Source organism: Trachypithecus francoisi, unplaced genomic scaffold, assembly GCF_009764315.1.
Source record: "Trachypithecus francoisi isolate TF-2019V2 unplaced genomic scaffold, Tfra_2.0 Lachesis_group5, whole genome shotgun sequence".
NCBI lineage: Eukaryota > Metazoa > Chordata > Mammalia > Primates > Cercopithecidae > Trachypithecus > Trachypithecus francoisi.
Genome location: NW_022681470.1, coordinates 116,743,254 through 116,763,204, shown reverse-complemented (window position 1 = coordinate 116,763,204; position 19,951 = coordinate 116,743,254). Strand labels below are relative to the sequence as shown.

The 19,951-nt window shown below is 33.9% G+C and overlaps 1 non-coding gene across 1 annotated transcript; it reads right to left on the bottom strand.

Moving 5' to 3' along the window:
• Positions 1–19,637: 19,637 nt before the first annotated feature.
• On the bottom strand, positions 19,638–19,710 carry TRNAK-CUU. Its single transcript has one exon. It is a non-coding gene; the product is annotated as a tRNA-Lys (tRNA).
• Between the last annotated feature and the right edge of the window lie 241 nt (positions 19,711–19,951).

Below are 19,951 nucleotides of genomic sequence, written 5' to 3'. Positions count from 1 at the left end.
ACTCCTGCCTCCTTCTCCCGAGTAGCTGGGACTACAGGTGCCCACCACCATGCCTGGCTACTTTTTTTGTTCGTTTGTTTTTTTGAGATGGAGTCTTGCTCTGTCGCCCAGGCTGGAATGCAGTGGTCCAATCTCGGCTCACTGGAACCTCTGCCTGCTGGATTCAAGCAATTCTACTGCCTCAGCCTTCCGAGTAGCTGGGACTGCAGGCACATGCCACCATGCCTGGCTAATTTTTTTTTTTCTTTTTTTGTGTGTGTATTTTTAGTAGAGACAGGGTTTCACCATGCTGGCCAGACTGGTCTCAAACTCCTGACCTCGTGATCCTCCTGCCATGGCCTCCCAAAGTGCTGGGATTACAGGCATGAGCCACTGAGCCCAGCCTTTTTTTTTTTTTGGAGTTTTACTACAGACAGGGTTTCACCATGTTGGCCAGCCTGGCCTCAAAACCCTGGCCATCTCGGCCTCCCAAAGTGATGGAATTACAGTCATGAGCCACCGTGCCCGGCCTTCCCACTGCCTTTTAATCTTTAACTCTGCTTGAGAAGTATCCCTTATGTATGGAAGCTTGCTCTGATGACAATTAGGTATAACTACTAATAGTTGTGGGATCTTCTAGAAAAAAAAAAAAAAACAAACTTTTTTTCTATCTAGCATTATACAACTAAATATTGGTAGTCTAATAGCCTAACTTGTGCCAGATTATCTTCAGGGCACTGAGGTTAAAGCAGTGAGCGGATAAAACATCAGCCCACTCAGAGCTCAGTAGTGGGAGAGAGAACCCAATATAAATTTTTAAAGTAATATTAATTGGTATTAGAATTAAATAGCTATTATAAAATGTCAGATATTTATGACAACTGAGGTTAAAAGCTAAGCAGGAAAAAAATAGCTGGAAAGTGCCTTTGAGAGCTGGTGGTTGAATTTTTTCGTTGTTTCCAGGGAAGATAACATTTGAATAATAGTGTTAAGGCTGCTGTTCAGTTTCATTTTTGCCTGAGTCTCTTATATTTTAAATATCAGTGATGTTAAGGTCCTTTTTATACATTTTAGGTCTATTTGCACTCTTTATATAAATGTTTCTCAAAGTGTTATCTGAGAAGTAAATATTTTAGAATAACCCAGAGAACACTTTAACATAGAAGTTTATTGAACTGCACACAAAACTTTGAATCTAAAGATTATTTATTATATTACCAATTATTAACAAGTGCTCAAGTTGATGCCTATGCAAAATAAATTAGAAAACAACTCCTTTTGATGAAAAAACGATTGAATCTATTTTCCATGGCTTTGCCTGCATACATATGTTGACACTTTTGCCTCTCCACTGATTCATAATAAGTATCTATTGGGTCAATTAAAACTTGAAAGATTTCCAAATAATTTCTACACAGAGCTGTCACCTGTGTCCTACTCTAAATTCCAACTGATTGCTGAATAGTTCTACCTAGTTGATTTTTACATGTTGTATAATGAAATTCATAATTTCAGCATAAAATTTCTATATATGTACATATAATCTAGTTTTGATATTACATTTTGGTATATACCACATGCAAATACCAATTAAACCCTTAGCTACTTATATCATTTTTTTATTGTTACACAATGTTATTTAAAGAAAAACAAGAAAAACTTAGTGGCATCAAGAATATACTGAATCCTCAACCCCAGAGGTCTATAGGTAGACTGGGAAGTTATCTTGATTTAGGACCAATTAAACTAATTTCAGATGGGCTCGCTCATGTATCTGAAGTAAGCTGAAAGGTCAGGTTTAGTTTTCTTATTCTAGAATATCCTTACCTGTGACAATTTTCTCATCATTGATGTCATTCACGAAGATAAGCCCTGTGATATTTATAGGAGACGCTATGCATTGGATTTTAAATTTTGTAATCAGTCGATCTAGATAATCTCTACAATTCTTTTCGATCATTACATGTTATTACTTGAAGAATAAAAATTAAGTGAAAATACAGTAATAAAAATGAGTATTCATAAAATATACACATAAAAGTCACATTGGAATAAATATCAGGTAACATGTTATCATTGAAAATTGTTACATTATTGTAGATTAGTTACTTGTCTATGAAAGCTGAATCTTAACATAACCTGTGACACAAATTTTCACATGTAATTTCTGTCTTTTGATAAGTTATGTGATATGCTTCCCTCATCTGAAAATGTATGGTTAGAAGACCTAAATGATGTGAAGTAGTGAGTGATGTAGATGCCTATATTGAAAATATTTTAGGGAGATGAGAAGAAATAATGTGTGAAGGCCATGAAGTAAGCATATGTCTGGGTTGATAAAAGAACACAAATATTTGTGTGGTTGGAACAACATGAGAGAAGAAAACTGTGAAGCTGAAAAGTAGTTCAGATAAATGCTTAGAGGACTTTGAGAATACTTTAGATTCTTATAGGAAAGAAGATGCAAAGCAATGGCAGGACAGTTCCAGGGCAGTGCAGAGATGGTAGGGAGATACACATGAAAAAAGGAGGTCAGTCTGAGTTATAATTTCCCAATAAGAGATAATGAAGGCTTAACCTAGGGTGTTAGTGGTAAAGTGGTAAGGCAGGATTGCAAATCGGTTGCACTTTGCTGTTGCATACATGAGTGAAAGTCAATGATAAAATTTATCATATTCTCTGTGTTTTTGTTTCACCACTTTAACTGTGGACCTTTCTGAGGTTGACCATGTCATAAATTTTGTTATCATCAAACTCATGTTACCTAATGGGTCTAAAATATATATATTAGATATTATGCAAGATTGTAAATATTATGAAATAGATATTTTGATATATAAGATTAAATTTTTATTTAATTTTTAATTTAATTCTTGAGTAGTAATTTTCTTCTTAGGAGAAATAATCATGTATTTGTATTTTGAATGTGCATTATCCAGGAATTATTTTGGTACTTGCTCATGAGACACTTTGCTATGAACATAGGAAATTTTCAGTGTTATGCAATTTGCTTTCCCCATCATTTTTCTCTTTTCTTCTTCTTCCTCTAACAACTCTTCCTCCCTTTTCCTTCTCTTTTCCTCTTCTTCCTCTTTCTTCTCCTTATTTTTGTTCCTATTCTTGAAAAGATCTGACTTCTTTTTTTCACTACAATTAGCTAAAACGAGTTTACTAGACTCATTAATCAACAGTGGCAGAAAAGCTCCTACTAAGAATACCAACAACAGATGAAGGGTCTACTTTATCTGGCTTACATGAAAAATCTATAAACTATCTAACAGTTTGCTACTCTCGTCCTTTATATAGTCTGTGACCAGTCTTAACTGTTAGGGGACTAGCAGTTCAAAATATTGTTTAAGTGAAGTATAAGTGTTGTTTTCCTCAGTGTTAATAGTGGAAATCTAAAAGATAAGGAGATGTTCCCATAACAAAGAAATAGTAAATATTTGAGTTGATGAATATTTTAATTACCTTGATTCAATCATTACATAATGTATTCGTGTATCAAAATACCACATGTACCCCATAAATATGTATAGTTATTATGTATTAATTAAAAAATAAATAAATAATGATTAAATGCCTTAATAAGTAAAAAGAAATAAAATATAAGAAAATGGCTTTAATAATGTGTCACTAAATTATGGCCTTTTAATAGATAAATGCTCAAGGTTTTATTTTTTCTAATAGTACCATTAACCAATTCTTTTCTTTTAACATAATCCAAATAACTTGAGTGCCATTAAAATTTACTTGTAATGCATAAGCTTCAACTTTTTTATCTGTATATGTTGACATATTGGCATTAAATATACATGACTATTATGATAATTCATACATTGCATGTACATAGGATTTCCAGCATGAAGTTGATACTCAGCAAAATAAATTGGTATTAGAGATAGAGCAATGTAATGAGAGACTGATCATAAAGTAATATTTTTACCAATAATAATAGTAATTATAATCCCAATAACAAATAGAATAGGAAATGTTTCTCATATGTATTTTTAATTTGAAAAAAGGAAGAATCCATATGAATTTTAAGATTGCTTTTTCTAGTTCTGTGAAGAATGGTAGTATTTTCATGGAGATTGCATTGAATTGCTTTTGGCAGTAAGGTCATTTTCCCAATATTGATTCTATCCACTCATGAGCATGGGAGGTGTTTTCATTTGCTTATGTCATCTATGATTTTTTTCATCATGTTTTGCAATTTTCCTTGTAGAAGGCTTTCATCTCCTTGGTTAAGTATATTCCTAAGTATTTTATTTTATTATTTGCAGCTATTGTAACAGAGGTTGAGTACTCGATTTCATTCTCAGCTTGGTTGCTGTTGGGGTATAGCATTGCTACTTATTTGTGTACATTAATTTTGTATTCTGAAACTTTACTGAATTCATTGATCAGTTATAGGAGTTTTTTGGATGAGTCTTTAGGGCTTTCTAGGTATATGATTATATCATCAGAGAACAGTGACAGCTTGACTTCCTCTTTACTGATTTGAATGCCTTTTCTTTCTTTCTTTCTATTGTCTGATTGATCTGGCCAGGACTTCCATTACTATGCTGAATAGATGTGGTGAAAGTGGGCATTCTTTTATTGTGCCAGTTCTCTGGGACAATACTTTCAACTTTTCCCCATTTAGCATAATGTTGGCTCTGGGTTTGTCATAGATGGCTTTTATTACCTTAAGGTGAACAAAAAAAGAGCCCACACACGTAACTAAAGCAAACACTAAGTAAAAGGAACAAATCTGGCGGCATCCCATTACCCGACTTCAAACTGTACCATAAGGCTATAGTCACCAAAACAGTATGGTACTGATATAAAAAAAGGAGCATAGACCAATGGAACAGAATAGAGAACTCAGAAGTAAAGTCAAATACTTATACTCAACTGATCTTTGACAAACCAAACAAAAACATAAAGTGGAAAAAGAACACCCTAGTCAATAAACAGTACTTGGATAATTGGCAAGCCACATGTAGATTGAAATTGGACCCTCCTCTCTCACCTTACACAAAAATTGACTCAAGATGAATCAAAAAGTTAAATCTAAGACCTGAAACCATAGATATTCTAGACAATAACATTGGTAAAACCCTTCCAGACATTGGCTTAAGCAAAGACTTCATGACCAAAAGCTCAAAAGCAAATGCAACAAAATCAAAAATAAATAGACGGGACTTAATTGAACCAAAAAAGCTTTTGTACAACAAAATAAATAATCATTAGATTTAACAGAAAACCCACAGAGTGGGAGAAAATCTTCACAAACTATGCATTTGACAGAGGACTAATATTCAGAATTTACAGCAAACTCAAACAAATCAGTAGGAAATAAACAAACAGTCCCCTCAAAAATCAGACTAAAGACGTGAATAGACAATTCTCAAAAGGAGATATACAAATGGCAAACAAACATATGAAGAAAGTCCTACATTACTAATTATCTGTCCTAAATTTGCAGGCACATTCTTTATTATTATTTCTTGCAGATAAAAGTGCCTATCATGAAGAAAGAGAGGAAGAAAAGAAGGAAGGAAGGAAGGGAAAGAAAACTAGAAAAAGATCACTAAAAGAGTCAACAACTTTTGTTTTAGTTGTAAAGATTATAAAAAGATAGTAAGATTTCACTATTTTAGGAGTATAGGTAAATACTGGCACTTTCACACAATACTACACTCAAATAAAATGCAAATTACTAGATATTTTGATATATTAAACTTTAATTGATAATTATGTTAAGAGCTACCTAAGAAATTTTAAAATGGCATTGCTTTATTTATTATTTATTTATTTATCTTACTTATTTATTTATTTTTTTGAGAGGGAGTCTCGCTCTGCTGCCCAGGCTGGAGTGCAGTGGCACAATCTCAGCTCACTGCAAGCTCCACCTCCCGGGTTCATGCCATTCTCCTGCCTCAGCCTCTCGAGTAGCTGGGACTCCTGCTTCAGCCTCCCAAGTAGCTGGGACTACAGGAGCCCACCACCACGCCTGGCTAATTTTTTGTATTTTTTAGTAGAGAAAGGGTTTCACTGTGTTAGTAAGGATGGTCTCGATCTTCTGACCTCGTAATCGGCCAGCCTCAGCCTCCCAAAGTGCTAGGATTACAGGTGTGAGCAACTGCACCTGGCCAGCATTGCTTTATTTTTAAAATGTACACAATGGAGTAAGTCTAATTATAAATAATAGAAATTTATTTTTCCTATAAAATAAGCTTTTTCTCCCCTTATACAATTTGGACTTATATTAGTAATTTCAGAAATATTGCATTGATCCATATGTTCCATTAGAGTGTGGCTTGTGTCTAGGAACCTCAGGCAAATAGTTAAAGTGTAATGTAACAGGAAAACATATATATAAATTCTATATGAAACTTTATTCTATTCCTTTCATTTGATATTTAACCATCTATTATTCTTTTATCATAATAAATTCCACAGTGAACTTGACAAATATAAATAGGTACAGATATTAGAAATCTGAATTGCTTGAAGAATACAACACATTAAGGGCTGAAGGGAAGGAATGGAACAAATATGAATAGTGAGCAGAGGACTAGGAAACAAAACTTTTCTTTATATGTAAACATTTAGGGAAGGACTGGATAGTTAAAATGTAAAAATATTTAGAAATACAAAATTATGGATATCATGCTTATAAAACATGTGTATCCTCCTATTCTCCATTCTGCTCTCCAAAAAACTTAAAAGATCAGATTATAAACACTAGTTAACAACCTCCACAATTTCCTTGTATATGTTTCATTCATGAAAAGACAGAAAACTCGTACATCTTTATGTGTTCACCTTTGAAACACAAAATGAGCATTAAAATAATAGAAACAAAGCCAAACATAATGAACCCTGAGAAAAATACCTAACATATTAGAGTCCTGCCGTTAGGTGTGACAAGTGAGCACTGCTTTTGCTTCTAAGACCCCATGAAATCAAAACAATGAGGCTGATGGTGCAGGATAATTGTCTCTGATATGCTGCTGGGAATGTTATTTATGATTGTCTATAAAATATGCTGTGGGAATGGCAGGCTGCCCAGGACCTCAGTGGTAATTATAGACTAGCCTATCTTTAGTTGCCTTCTGATACACACAAATTTTAAAGAAGAAAAAAAAAGTATAGTCAGTATTGTCATTGTCAACTTACTTCTTACCTTTTCACAATGACATGACTAAGTCAAAAGCTAAATATGTAAAATATGTACTAACATAATAAATACGTACGGACCTTCATTAGCTTAATAAAATCCTGTCAACTTGTATTCTTGCATCCAAACTGATATTCACATATAGAAAATGCACACCAATGTGTACATATGTGGAAATTTTTTAGAAAGATTGATAATGTTAACATTGTTTTAATCGATGTTATTATATAATTTAACTGATAAAATTATTCTTATGATATCTCAAAAACACTTGATTTTAGTATAGATGGAACTGTTGTTTCTATTATGTAAAATCATAAATCATGTAAAAGCACTGCCTTTTTTTAGATGAAAGTAATTTAAAATGCAAATGATGTATTTTCATGGATATTGTGATGACCTAAAAAAAGAGCAATAATTATCTTCTCTAGAAATCAAAGGAGGCTTAAAATATTATAGTGATTTATTCATGTAATTTTATTTATTACTAAACAAGAACTATGAGTCTTTATTACTTAAATTAAATATAGAGCTGTAGATTTTGAACTCTTAAGAGAGTGATTGTTACTTTGAGTTTCAACTAAGGGAAACTTTCTTGTGCTTGAAACAAATAAATTGTAAAAACAGAAAATAAAAACCATTTTTTAGCATTCCACCTACTTTTAATTCACATAACAATTAATTTTTTATAAATATACATTATTACAACATTTCATTGTGTTATTCTTTCAGTGCTGAACTTTAAAATGATCAGTACAGGTAGTATGTCCTCTAAGGGGTTACTCAAAGGTGAGAAAGAACAAGATGGTGGGAAGAGTCACACACAACCCTAAGAGTAAAGTTGAATCAACTATATTATTGAAGAGTGATTAGAATGGAGTATGTCTATGAATTAATGTGTATACATACAATAAATAAAAGAATTTGTATGAAAAGTAAAAGTTTTCTACTGAGTAGGAAGCTAAGTGCAACTTGTAAGATGAAGTCAGAAATATTTTCAAAAATAAAATAAAAATTGAGGCAGATCTTTAAGCTTTATATCTTTAAGCTTTTAACTCTTTATAATTATGATCACATATCACTGCATATTTCTATGCTAAATATTGTATTCAAATACTGCAAAAGTACATAATATTATTATTCTGTAATATTAATCTTTGTACTGCAGGTCTTGTAAGATTTAGTTAAATCCACTATTTAGGTTGAACTTATTACAATTGATATTTATTTTATTTAGTTTGTTAATGAAGAGAACATAGCATTGTTGGGATCATTTCTCATTTAATGTAATTTTAAAAATAAATAGAAATTTATTATAATAATTTTCTCGGAGTAAGATTAAAATTGTTTGGTGTTTCTACAAATGTTTTTATTCACTATCTTCTATGTACCAGGCAATGTTCTTGGTGTTTAGGCTATTTCTGTGAAAATATATCTTTATCTATCTATGTCAGTTACCACAGTTCTTCATTCATTCATTCATTAGCAAACACATTTGTTTCCATATCTTAGCTGTTATTAACAGTGCTGCAATTAACATGGAGTGCAGATATTTTTATATGGTGGTAATTTTAATTCCTTTGGGTGTAAACCTATGCAGGGATTGCTGGATCATATGGTAGTTTTACTTTTAGGTTGTTTAGAAACTTCCATATAGATTTCTGCAAGAGCTGCACCAATCTACCTTCCTAGCAACAGTGTTCAAGCGTTTCCTTTTCTCCACACTCTTGTCAACACGTGCTATATCTTCCCTTTTTGATAACAGCCACTCTAACATGTGTGTGGTGATATCTTATTGTGGTTCTAATTTGTATTTCGGTCATAATTAGTGTTTTTAAATTTTTTTATTTTTTAATTATTATGGATACATAATTGTTATACATGTTTATGGGAAATGTGATATTTTGATACAAATATATAATATGTAATAGTCAATTAAGGGTTATTGGGATATCTAGCACCTCAAACATTTGTCATTTCATTGTGTTTAGAACATTTCAAATTCACTCTTTTAGTGATTTTTAAAGGATACAATAAACTACTCAAATATTATCGCTCAATTGTGCTACCAACCACTAGATCTTATTCTGTGTATGCATATATTTGTACCAATCCTCACCACTCTTCCCAGTCACTGGTAGCTATCATTTATTATTTGTCTTCATGGTTTAGTTTTACTTATTTTTATTTTTATTAGCTTCCAGATAGTGAGAAAATGAGATATTTATTTTTCTGTGCTGGGCTTACTTCACTTAACGCAATGTCTTTGAGTTTCATCCATGTTGTTACAGATGACAGAATTTCATTTTTTTTTAAATATCTCAATGGTATTCTATTGTGCAATATATATCACATTTTTAAATTCATTCATCTCTTGATAGACATTTGGCTCTCATAAATAGTACTGCAATAAACGTGGATGGGCAGAGCCCTCCTCACTATACCGATTTCCTTTTTTTTTTTTTTTTTTTTTTGATATGTGCACATCAGTGAGATTACTGGATCATATGGAAATTCTATTTTTAGATTTCTGAGTCATATCTATACTTATAATAACTTACATTCCCACCAACACTCTATAAATTTTCCCCTTTCTCCACATCCTCATCAGCATTTATTATTGCCTGCCTTTTGAATTAAAGCAATTTTAACTGGTGTGAGATAAGATCTCATTGTAGTTTTGGTTTGCACTTCTCTGATGATTAGTGATATTGAGCATTTTCTCATGTATTTGTCACATGTATGTCTTCTTTTGAGAAATGTCTATATATTTTGTTCAATTTTTAATTAGATTATTTGTTTCTTCTTTCCTGTTGAGTTGATTGAGCAGCCCCTTACACATTCTGGTTAATAATCGCTTGTCAGAAGAGTAGTTTGATAACATTTTATTTCATTTGTGGGTTATATCTTCACTTTGTTGATTGTTTCCTTTGCTGTGCAGAACTTTTTTACTTGATGTCATCCCATGTGTTAAATTTGCTTAGGTTGCCAGCACTTTCGTCATATTACTCAAAAATTCTTTGCGTGGACTAATTTATATATCTATTGGCTATTTGTATGTTCTCTTTTGAGAAACTTCAGGGAGTTTTTCCATTTTAAAAAATTGAATTACTTGTTTTTATGCTACTGAATGATGTGAGTTATTTCTATATTTCGAAGATTAATCCCACAAAGCTACTAGAATTAATAAATAAATTCAATATAGTTGCAGAATACAAAATCAACCTACAAAAATTAATTGAATTTCTATACAACAATAACAACCTTTCCAAAACTAAATCAAGAAAATCTCATTTACAATAATATCAAAACTAATATAATACTCGGGAATAAATTTAACTAAGGAGGTAAAATATCTGTACACTGAAAACTTGGGAGGCTGAGGTGGAAGGATTACTTGAATCCAGCTGCAGTTACCCATGATAATAATGTTACTGTGCTCCAGCCTGGGCAATAGAAAGCCTGTCTCAAAAAAAAAAAAAAAAAAAAAAAAAAAAAAGGAATAATTATATTGTTAAATTGTCTGTATTACACAAAGCAATATACAAATTCAATGCAATCTGTATCAAAATTCCAAAAATTCCACTGGCCACTGGCATTTTTTTCCTTTCTTTCTTTTTTTTTTTCTTTTTTTTTTTTTTTTTTGAGATAGGGTCTCACTCTGTCACCCAGGCTGTCGTAGAGCTGCAATTGTAGCTCACTGAAGCCTCAAACTCCTGGGCTCAAGTGATCCTCCTAACAACTTCCTAAGTAACTAGCACTACAGGTGAGCACCACCACAGCCAGCTAATTTTTTTTTTTTTTAATTAAGTAATGGAGTCTCACACTCTGTTCCCCAGACTGCTCTTCAACTGCTGGGCTCAAGCAGTTCTCCTTCCTTAGCCTACCAAAGTGCATGGGTGCAGGCATAAGCCACTGCACCAATGGCATTCTTCCCAGAAAATTATAAAATCATGATTCTAAAATTTGTGTAGAACCACAAAAGACCCAAAATAGCCAAAACAGGAAAAACAAAGCATTATACTACCCTGATTACAAATTATATTATAAAGCTATAGTAATCAAAATAATACTCCTGGCATAAAACAGACATAAAGAGCAATGGAACAGAATAGAGAACGCAGAAATAATTTTAAACATATATGGCAAACTAATTTTCAACAAGAGAACCAAGAAGATAAAATGGGAAAGATAGTCTCTTTAACACATAATACTGGGGAAAAAAGGAGATCCACATGCAAAAGAAGAAAATTGAAACTGTATCTCACAAAGCCAAATCAAAATGGGTGAAATACCTAAATATAAGACCAAAAATAAGAAATTTATTACTAATACCTCAAAAACAAATGCAATAAAAAGCAAAAGAGACAAATGGGACTTAAACTAAAAAGCTTCTGCACAGCAAAAGAAATAATCAGAAAAATAAACAGACAACCTACTGAATGAGAGAAAATAGTTGCAAACTATGCATCTGACAAAGGACTAATATCAAGAATCTAAAAGGAACTCAAACAACCCATCAAGAAAAAAAAAAATAGATAACCCAATTAAAAAAGTCGGCAATGGGCATGGACAGACGTATCTCAAAGGAAGACATAAAAGTAGCCAACAAAAATGAAAAAATGCTGAACATCACTGATCAAGAGATATTCAAATCAAAACCATAATGAGATACTATCTCATACCAGTCACAATGACTATTACCAGAGTCAAAAAACAAAGATTTTATCAAGGATGAATAGAAAAAGATAGTTCTTATACACTGTTCACTGTTGGTGGAAATGTAAATCAGGACACTCTCAATGGAAAATAGTATGAGAATTTCTCAAGGAACTAAAAATGGAACTGTCATTTGATCCAACAACCCCACTTCTGGATATCTTCCCAAAAGAAAAGAAATCATTCTATCAAAAAGACATCTGCACTCATGTGTTTATAGCAGTACTATTCACAATAGCAAAGTCACGAAATCTAAGTGTCCATCCATGGATGATTGCATAAACAAAATGTGGACTATATATGCCATGAACTACTCTGTAGCGGCAGAAAATAATGAAATCATGTTTATTTCAGTAACATGAGTGCAACTGGATGTCATTAGTCTAAGTGAAAAATGGAGAAACAAAAAAAAAAACTGCACATTCTCACTTATAAGTGGGAGCTAAACAATGCATACACATGGACAAACAGAGAAAAATAATAGTCACTGGGGACTACAGAAGAGTGTGGGGGTAAAAGGGGAGTGAATGTTGAAAAAGTACCTATTGGGTCCAGTATTCATTGTTTTGGTGATGAGTACACTAGAAGTCCAAATCCCACAATATGCAATATATCCACGTAACAAACCTACACATGTACCCTATGAATCAATTCTCAAAAAGAAAACACAGGGGAAAAGCTTCTTTACGTTGTTCTTGACAATGATTTTTGTGATATCATTCAAACAACAAAAGCAGAAATAAATATATGGGATTACATCAAAGTAAAAAGCTTATTTCTGCACTGCAAATGAAAAATAACAAAAGGCAGCCAATGGATTGGGAGAGAATATTTGCAAACCATATATTTGAGAAGGGGCTAATATAATTTACTATTACTTTATAAGTTGGTCACGGTGTTTCTGTTTTTTTTTTTTTTTAATCGTATCCTGGCCAACATGGTGAAGCCCTATCTCTACTAAAAATACAAAAATTAGCTGGGCGTGGTGGTGTGCACCTGTAGTCCCAGCAACTGGGGAGGCTGAGGCAGGATAATCACTTGAACCCAGGAGGCAGAGGTTGCAGTGACCCCAGATCGTGCCACTGCACTGCAGCCTGGAGACTGAGCAAGACTTCCTCTCAAAAAAAAAAAATTTTTTTTGCCTTCAATTTTAAAGAATGCCTAATGGGATATGAAATTATTATTATTATTATTATTATTATTATTATTATTATTTTCCTGTTGCCCAGACTGGAGTGCAGTGGCACGATCTCTGCTCACTGCAGCCTCCACCTCCTGGGTTCAAGTGATTCTCCTGTCTCAGCCTCCCAAGTAGCTATACTTACAGGCCCTCACCAGCACACCTGGCTAATTTGTGTGTTTTTAGTAGAGATAGGGTTTCACCATGTTGGCCAGGCTGGTCTTATACTCCTGACCTCAAATGATCTGCCCGTTTCAGCCTCCAAAACGCTAAATTCTTGATTGGCATTTTGTTTTAGTATTTTAAAGATATCTTCTTATTTTCTTATGACTTTTTTTGTGTGTGTGTGAATTCATTGTAAGTCTTATTTTTGCTCCTTTGGAGGTATCTTTCTTGAGCTCCTTATCATACTTATTTTATTTTGTTTTAAGCAATTTATTAAGGTGTGTGTGAAAGTGTTATAATTTATATTAGACTATTATGAGTTTAGTATCCATCTTGTAATTTCTAGAATGAACATCAAAAAGAAAAGAATATACACTTAATAATTATAAATAATGCATTATTCAATTATTAAAAAAAAAAAAGACTGAAAAAAGTAAGAAAGGCACTTAAAAAGTCAGAAGGGCTAGGCACAGTGGTTCACACCTGTAGGCCCAGTGCTGTGGGAGGCCAAGTCAGGAAAATTGCTTGAGGCCAGGAATTCCATCCCAGCATGTGCAACATAGCGAAACCCTATTTCTACCAAAAAATACAAAATATTAGCAGAGCAGAGTATGGTGGCCCATGCCTTCAGTCTTAGCTGCTTCAGAGGCTAAGGCAAGAGGATGACTTGAGCCCAGGAGTTTGAGGTTACGCAGCTATGATCATGCCACTGCATTCCAGCCTGGGCAACAGAAGAAGACCTCATCTTTATTTATTTATTTTTTTAAAAAAGTAGAAGATATGAAGCAGAAAACAAAGAGAGTGGACTTATCAACCCAGATACATAAGCAATTATATTTAATACATATAAAATTTTAAAATGCAACCAGAAAACTAAGGTTTTTTGATAAGACACAAGCACCAAAATCCAGTGCATTCTGTTTACAAGAGGCTTCATTTAAAATTAAGATAACAGAAAGATTGAATGATTGAATGGTACACAGGCCGGGCGCGGTAGCTTATGCCTGTAATCCCAGCACGTTGGGAGGCCGAGAAGGGCGGATCACGAGGTCGGGAGATGGAGACCATCCTGGCTAACACGGTGAAACCCCGTCTCTACTAAAAATACAAAGAATTAGCCGGGCACGGTGGCGGGCACCTGTAGTCCCAGCTACTCGGGAGGCTGAGGCAGGAGAATGGCATGAACTCGAGAGGCAGAGCTTGCAGTGAGCCGAGATCGCACCACTGCACTCCAGCCTGGGTGACAGAGCAAGACTCTGTCTCAATAAAAACAAACAAACAAACAAAACCAAAAAGAAAAAAAAATTGGGATAGTTATAGTAATATTGACAACATAGATTTGCAGGCAGGTGTTATTGCTAGACAAAAATTGGAACATTTTGTAATTACATAGTAGTGAATCAATATGACAAAAATACATAAATTGAAATCTATATGCATGCAAAAGCCTCAACATATATGAAGACAAAATTGACAAAATTAAAGGTAAATCTACCGAAATCTATAATCATAGTCAAAGTAATTTAAATGCCTCATATTAGAAAATATAGAGGGAAAACAATATGTATATAAATTACGAACAATACAATTTAAAAGGTTGACATGACTGAGATATATGAACTAAGGAAATAATAATTTGTCAGATGCTCAAAGAACAATTATATATGTGCAAAATTTTATTCCTGATAAGGCAAACCTCAGCTATTATGCCATGATTAAAAACTTAAAGAGTATATTCTTTGGCCACCATGTCAATTTGTAAAATGAAGATAACTAGACAATTTCCAAGTACTTAAAAAGGACACCAATATTTGTCTGTCCAGCCCAGTCATACTGCCTCAAATTCTAATGTATTACTTTCTGTTTGGAATTCATGGTTTATATGCTCACTTAGCAAATGGCTCAGAAGGAAAAAAAAAAATAGTGGCTACTCATTTTTGGGGGGATAGCCATCTCAACTTCTTCCTTTCTCTCTGAGAGTTTGATTTCTTAAGTCTTGAATGCCTGATTTATCACAACACTTCCAAAAATATTTTTTTAAAATCCAGCTTGCTAATTTTTTTTGTAATGTGAGGCTTTTTCCAATTATCAGCAACTGGGTAATAACTATAAATGGAAGTCTCAACTGGATTTTATCATAAAAGCTAAATACATTTCTATCATTATTTAAGTTGCTGCTTTTTACAGTCTTTGTTACTCACAATAGATCCTAATCCTATCAAAGCACATTACTAAAATTATGAAAAAAATAATATTTTAAAAGTATATGTGGTTATTTTAACACACACAGCAGTGTATACAAATGAAAATAGTATCTCAGAAATACGGTTTATTTACGGGACACTTTGAGTGTAATTTAATTATCAAATTTATGTATTATATAAATTTCTGAACAGAATTCTAAAGTCATGAGCATCAATCATATTTGCAAAGCATCCATAGATAGAGAATCTTATATACTGGCTTTAAGCATTAGATTTGGCTTTAAGTAACTAATTCAGCATCACATTAAACCACCATCAACAAACAGGTTATATGTATGAGTCTATGTTCCTTTGAAATAATGGCCAGTTTGATTTTACAGCTGATTATACTCTTAGAAAAAAAATTATTTATGAAGTGTTATGAGATATCTCAAATAATGAAGTTCAAAGTAAAATGTAGGTAATGTCATTTTATACTATATTCATAACCTATATTTCATACCCTACTTAGCTGTTTTTTTAAAAAAAAAACTGTTATTTTAAAAAGCTGTCCATTAACCATTTTTATTCTATTAAAAATTTGAAACTGATGTTTATTTTCAAACACTTTTAGGAACTAGATGCAGGGTGGATTTTTGATAATTGTCTACTTTTTTACTAACAATACTTAAGCATTGTATTTTTTCAAGTTGATATACACACTGCATGCACAATTATTTGTCGAAGTGATAAATCCTCATGGTTAAAAATTCTAGAAAAGTGAAATAAAACTTGCAATGCAAACAAAAATATCTTGGGCTCTATTCTTTCCTACCCACCCTCTCAACTATTTTTTATTTCTTTTCCCACCTCTTCTGCAAATATAATTACTAGCTATTTTTCGTTCTGATCTGAGTTACTTTGTACCTTTAAATAATACATTTCAACATCTGTTACTGTTTCATCAGATTTTTGCAGTATTTGTTAATCTACATTATAATCAAATATTCATTATATTTTACTCTATCATCCCTGCCTTTCCTTTACCCCTAAATTTTGTTCTCTATTTTGGATTTTTAGATATTGTAAACTCTGCATTTCAGCATGTCACCATAGATCTTCTTTTATACTATGTATACAGGGTGATCCTAAAATTGGTAAACTGTTGAACAGTCAATAGTTTGTATTAAATATGTTAATCATATAAAGTATACAGCACCAATATTTTGATAATTTTCCAGTTGGTATTATGATATTATGACTTTTTATGGCATGTAACATTGCCATATGTATTATTTTTTCTAATACTCCATCAGCTTTTCAAATTGTCCCATTGTTTACTATGTTTTACATTTTGAATAAAATTTCCTGAAGTGTTTGTTTGTTTGTTTGTTTTCTCTTATGTTATCAGTTTTTCTTTAAAAAAAAAAAAAAGATTCAGGGAGTACCTATGTGCAGGTTTGTTACCTGGGTACATTGTTTGATGCTAAGCTTTGGGATATGAGTGATTCTATCAGCCAGGTACTTAGCCTAGTACCTAATAGTTTTCAGCCCTTGCCTCTCTACCACCCTTCCCTCTCAAATAGTCCCCAGTTTCTACTGTTGCCATCTTCATATAATGATTATCCAATGCTTAACTCCGACATAAGTGAGAACATGTGCTATTAGGTTTTTTGTCCCCGTATTAGTTCACCTAGGATAACGGCCTCCAACTGAACCCATGTTGCTGCAAAGAAAATTATGTTGTTAGTTTTTATGGTCTCACAATAATCCATGGTGTATATATATGTAGCACATTTTCTTTATCCAGCCTATCATTGATGGACACCTAGGTTAAATCCATACCTTTGCTACTGTGAATAGTGGTGCAATGAATACGCAAGTATATGTTTCTTTTTGGCAGAATGACTTTCTTTATTCTTACAGGTCTGAGAAACACTGTTTTTCTGTATTTTTGTTTTATTTGAAATATACTCCTGTTTCTCATTCAATTCTATTATCCCATTATTATTCTTCAAACCCACTTTCTTTATGTTCTTATTGAGGTTAGGAACTATATACTTGGATAATGTCATTTAATGTGGATATTTTTTGACACTGGTTCCCTTGCATTACTATGTAAAGTTAATAGATTTTTTTTCTGTAATACGTTATTCATTTTTGTATCTTATTGTTAACTATTATTCTTTTTTGTAGAAGGGATGAACTATGAAAATGTCTAAAGCTGATCTTTTTTGCATCCACTGCTTGGAGTAGAAAATGTATTGAATTTTTCTTCTTATTTACAGTTTAGTCAGATTTGAATCTAAGCAGTCCCATTTGAAATTGCTCAGACTTTCAGAAAAGCACTCCCTTCCCTCCTAGCCTAACGTCTAACGCTGTAGTATACTACATGAGTCATGTCTAACATTTTGAGAAAGAGGTCTTTGGCAGAGGCAGATTTACCACGGAACTGGTGGAACTTGTCTCTGGGTCCCTGACATGTGTGAACCACACCCAAATCCCTCAAAGATGCTCTGGATATGTTATCATATGAACATACATGTTTATAAAATTTGCAAAACTAGAATGGTTTAGTTCAATTAGTTAAAGCTGCTTATTTTTTCTTCTGTGACTTTCTTTTCATCACACATATCTTCTCCTATTGAGTCATGTGGACGGGGCTGCTGGAAACAGGGACTTAAGAAGAATATTTGCATTGGAAATACATTTACCTCAGAAAGAGTAAATGATATTTGGTGACCTTCTGTCCAGTCTGTGTCTAAATTATTGCAAAGCATCTCAGTGTAAGAAAATCTTTTAGAAATGATATTTCTGTCCACTATTCCAAATCCTTCAGAATAGTGACAGAATATGAGTGACGGTTATGTAAGAGGCGTTCGAACCAGAGCGACTCCATTTTGAGTCAGGGCTAGGAAAATGAGGCTGAGACTTGCTGGGCTGCATCATCAGAAAGTTAGGCCTTCCTAGCTTCCAGATGTTTATAGTTAAGGGAACAAATTAATAATGTTAACTAAACAGACCCAGACTTGGAAGAGTCCAGATATCCTGATATCTGGAGAACAAAGGCATTCTCATTTTTGCTTTCAAGATGTAATATCCATTCTTGCAAAATATAGTAATTTAAAAAATTAATCCTTTTTCACATACTCTTGTAGCAGAGCATACCTCCCCAAATATACAAGCATTGTACCTAGGGTGGATGCGTTCCTCCTCTTACTTTCGGGAAAGAGCCACTCTGTCTGTGGTGTAGCTGTCCTGTCACCACTTTACTATCTTTTTTTTTTTTTTTTTTTTTTTTTTTTGAGACGGAGTCTCTCTCTGTGGCCCAGGCTGGAGTGCAGTGGCCGGATCTCAGCTCACTGCAAGCTCCGCCTCCCGGGTTCACGCCATTCTCCTGCCTCAGCCTCCCGAGTAGCTGGGACTACAGGCGCCCGCCACCTCGCCCGGCTAGTTTTTCCTATTTTTTTTCGGTAGAGACGGGGTTTCACCGTATTAGCCAGGATGGTCTTGATCTCCTGACCTCGTGATCCGCCCTTCTCGGCCTCCCAAAATGCTGGGATTACAGCCTTGAGCCACCGCGCCCGGCCCACTTTACTATCTTTATAAACTTGCTTTTACTTCGCACTGCGGACACACCCTGAATTCTCTCTTGCGCGAGATCCAGGAACCCTCTCTTGGGGTCGGGATCCGAAGCCATTGGGGTCTGGATCCGAAGCCATGTCCTGTAACAGTTATTACCAATTAAAAGTGTTTTAAAACTTAATTACTGGAAAAAAATAAGTTGAAAATACTCTGATATCTTCTAGCTAATATATGCAAGAAACTTCCCAAAGTTGATAACAGTTCTAAATATTTACTTGATGTAATCAATAATGTGATGGCGATTTCCAAAAGCCATCAAGCATAAACAGTAAATTTTGGCCAACCATTTTTTTTTTTTTTTTTTTAGAGACGGAGTCTCACTTTGTCGCCCAAACTGGAGTGCAGTGGCCGGATCTCGGCTCACTGCAAGCTCTGCCTTTTGGGTTTGCGCCATTCTCCTGCCTCAGCCTCCCGAGTAGCTGGGACTACAGGCGCCTGCCACCTCGCCCGGTTAGTTTTTTGTATTTCTTAGTAGAGACGGGGTTTCACCGGGCTAGCCAGGATGGTCTCGATCCCCTGACCCTGTGATCCGCCCGTCTCGGCCTCCCAAAGTGCTGGGATTACAGGCTTGAGCCACTGCGCCCGGCCAAGTAGCCACCCAACGTGGGGCTCGAACCCACGACCCTGAGATTAAGGGTCTCATGCTCTACCGACTGAGCTAGCCGGGCTCGTCGCTGGCCAACCATTCTCATAGAAGGATTGACTATACTATCTATAAAAATAATGTTATCAATTTATTGTTTACTAAGAGGAGATTAAAGTCTATGTGGTCATAATATGTAGGGAATATTATAGAAGTGTAGTATCTATTATGCTATATTTTGGGGTTGGACAATGTTTTTGGAATTTTCAGCTTATTATTATTTTATTTATGTGTTTATTTGTTTGTAGCGTGGAAGAAAGCTAAAA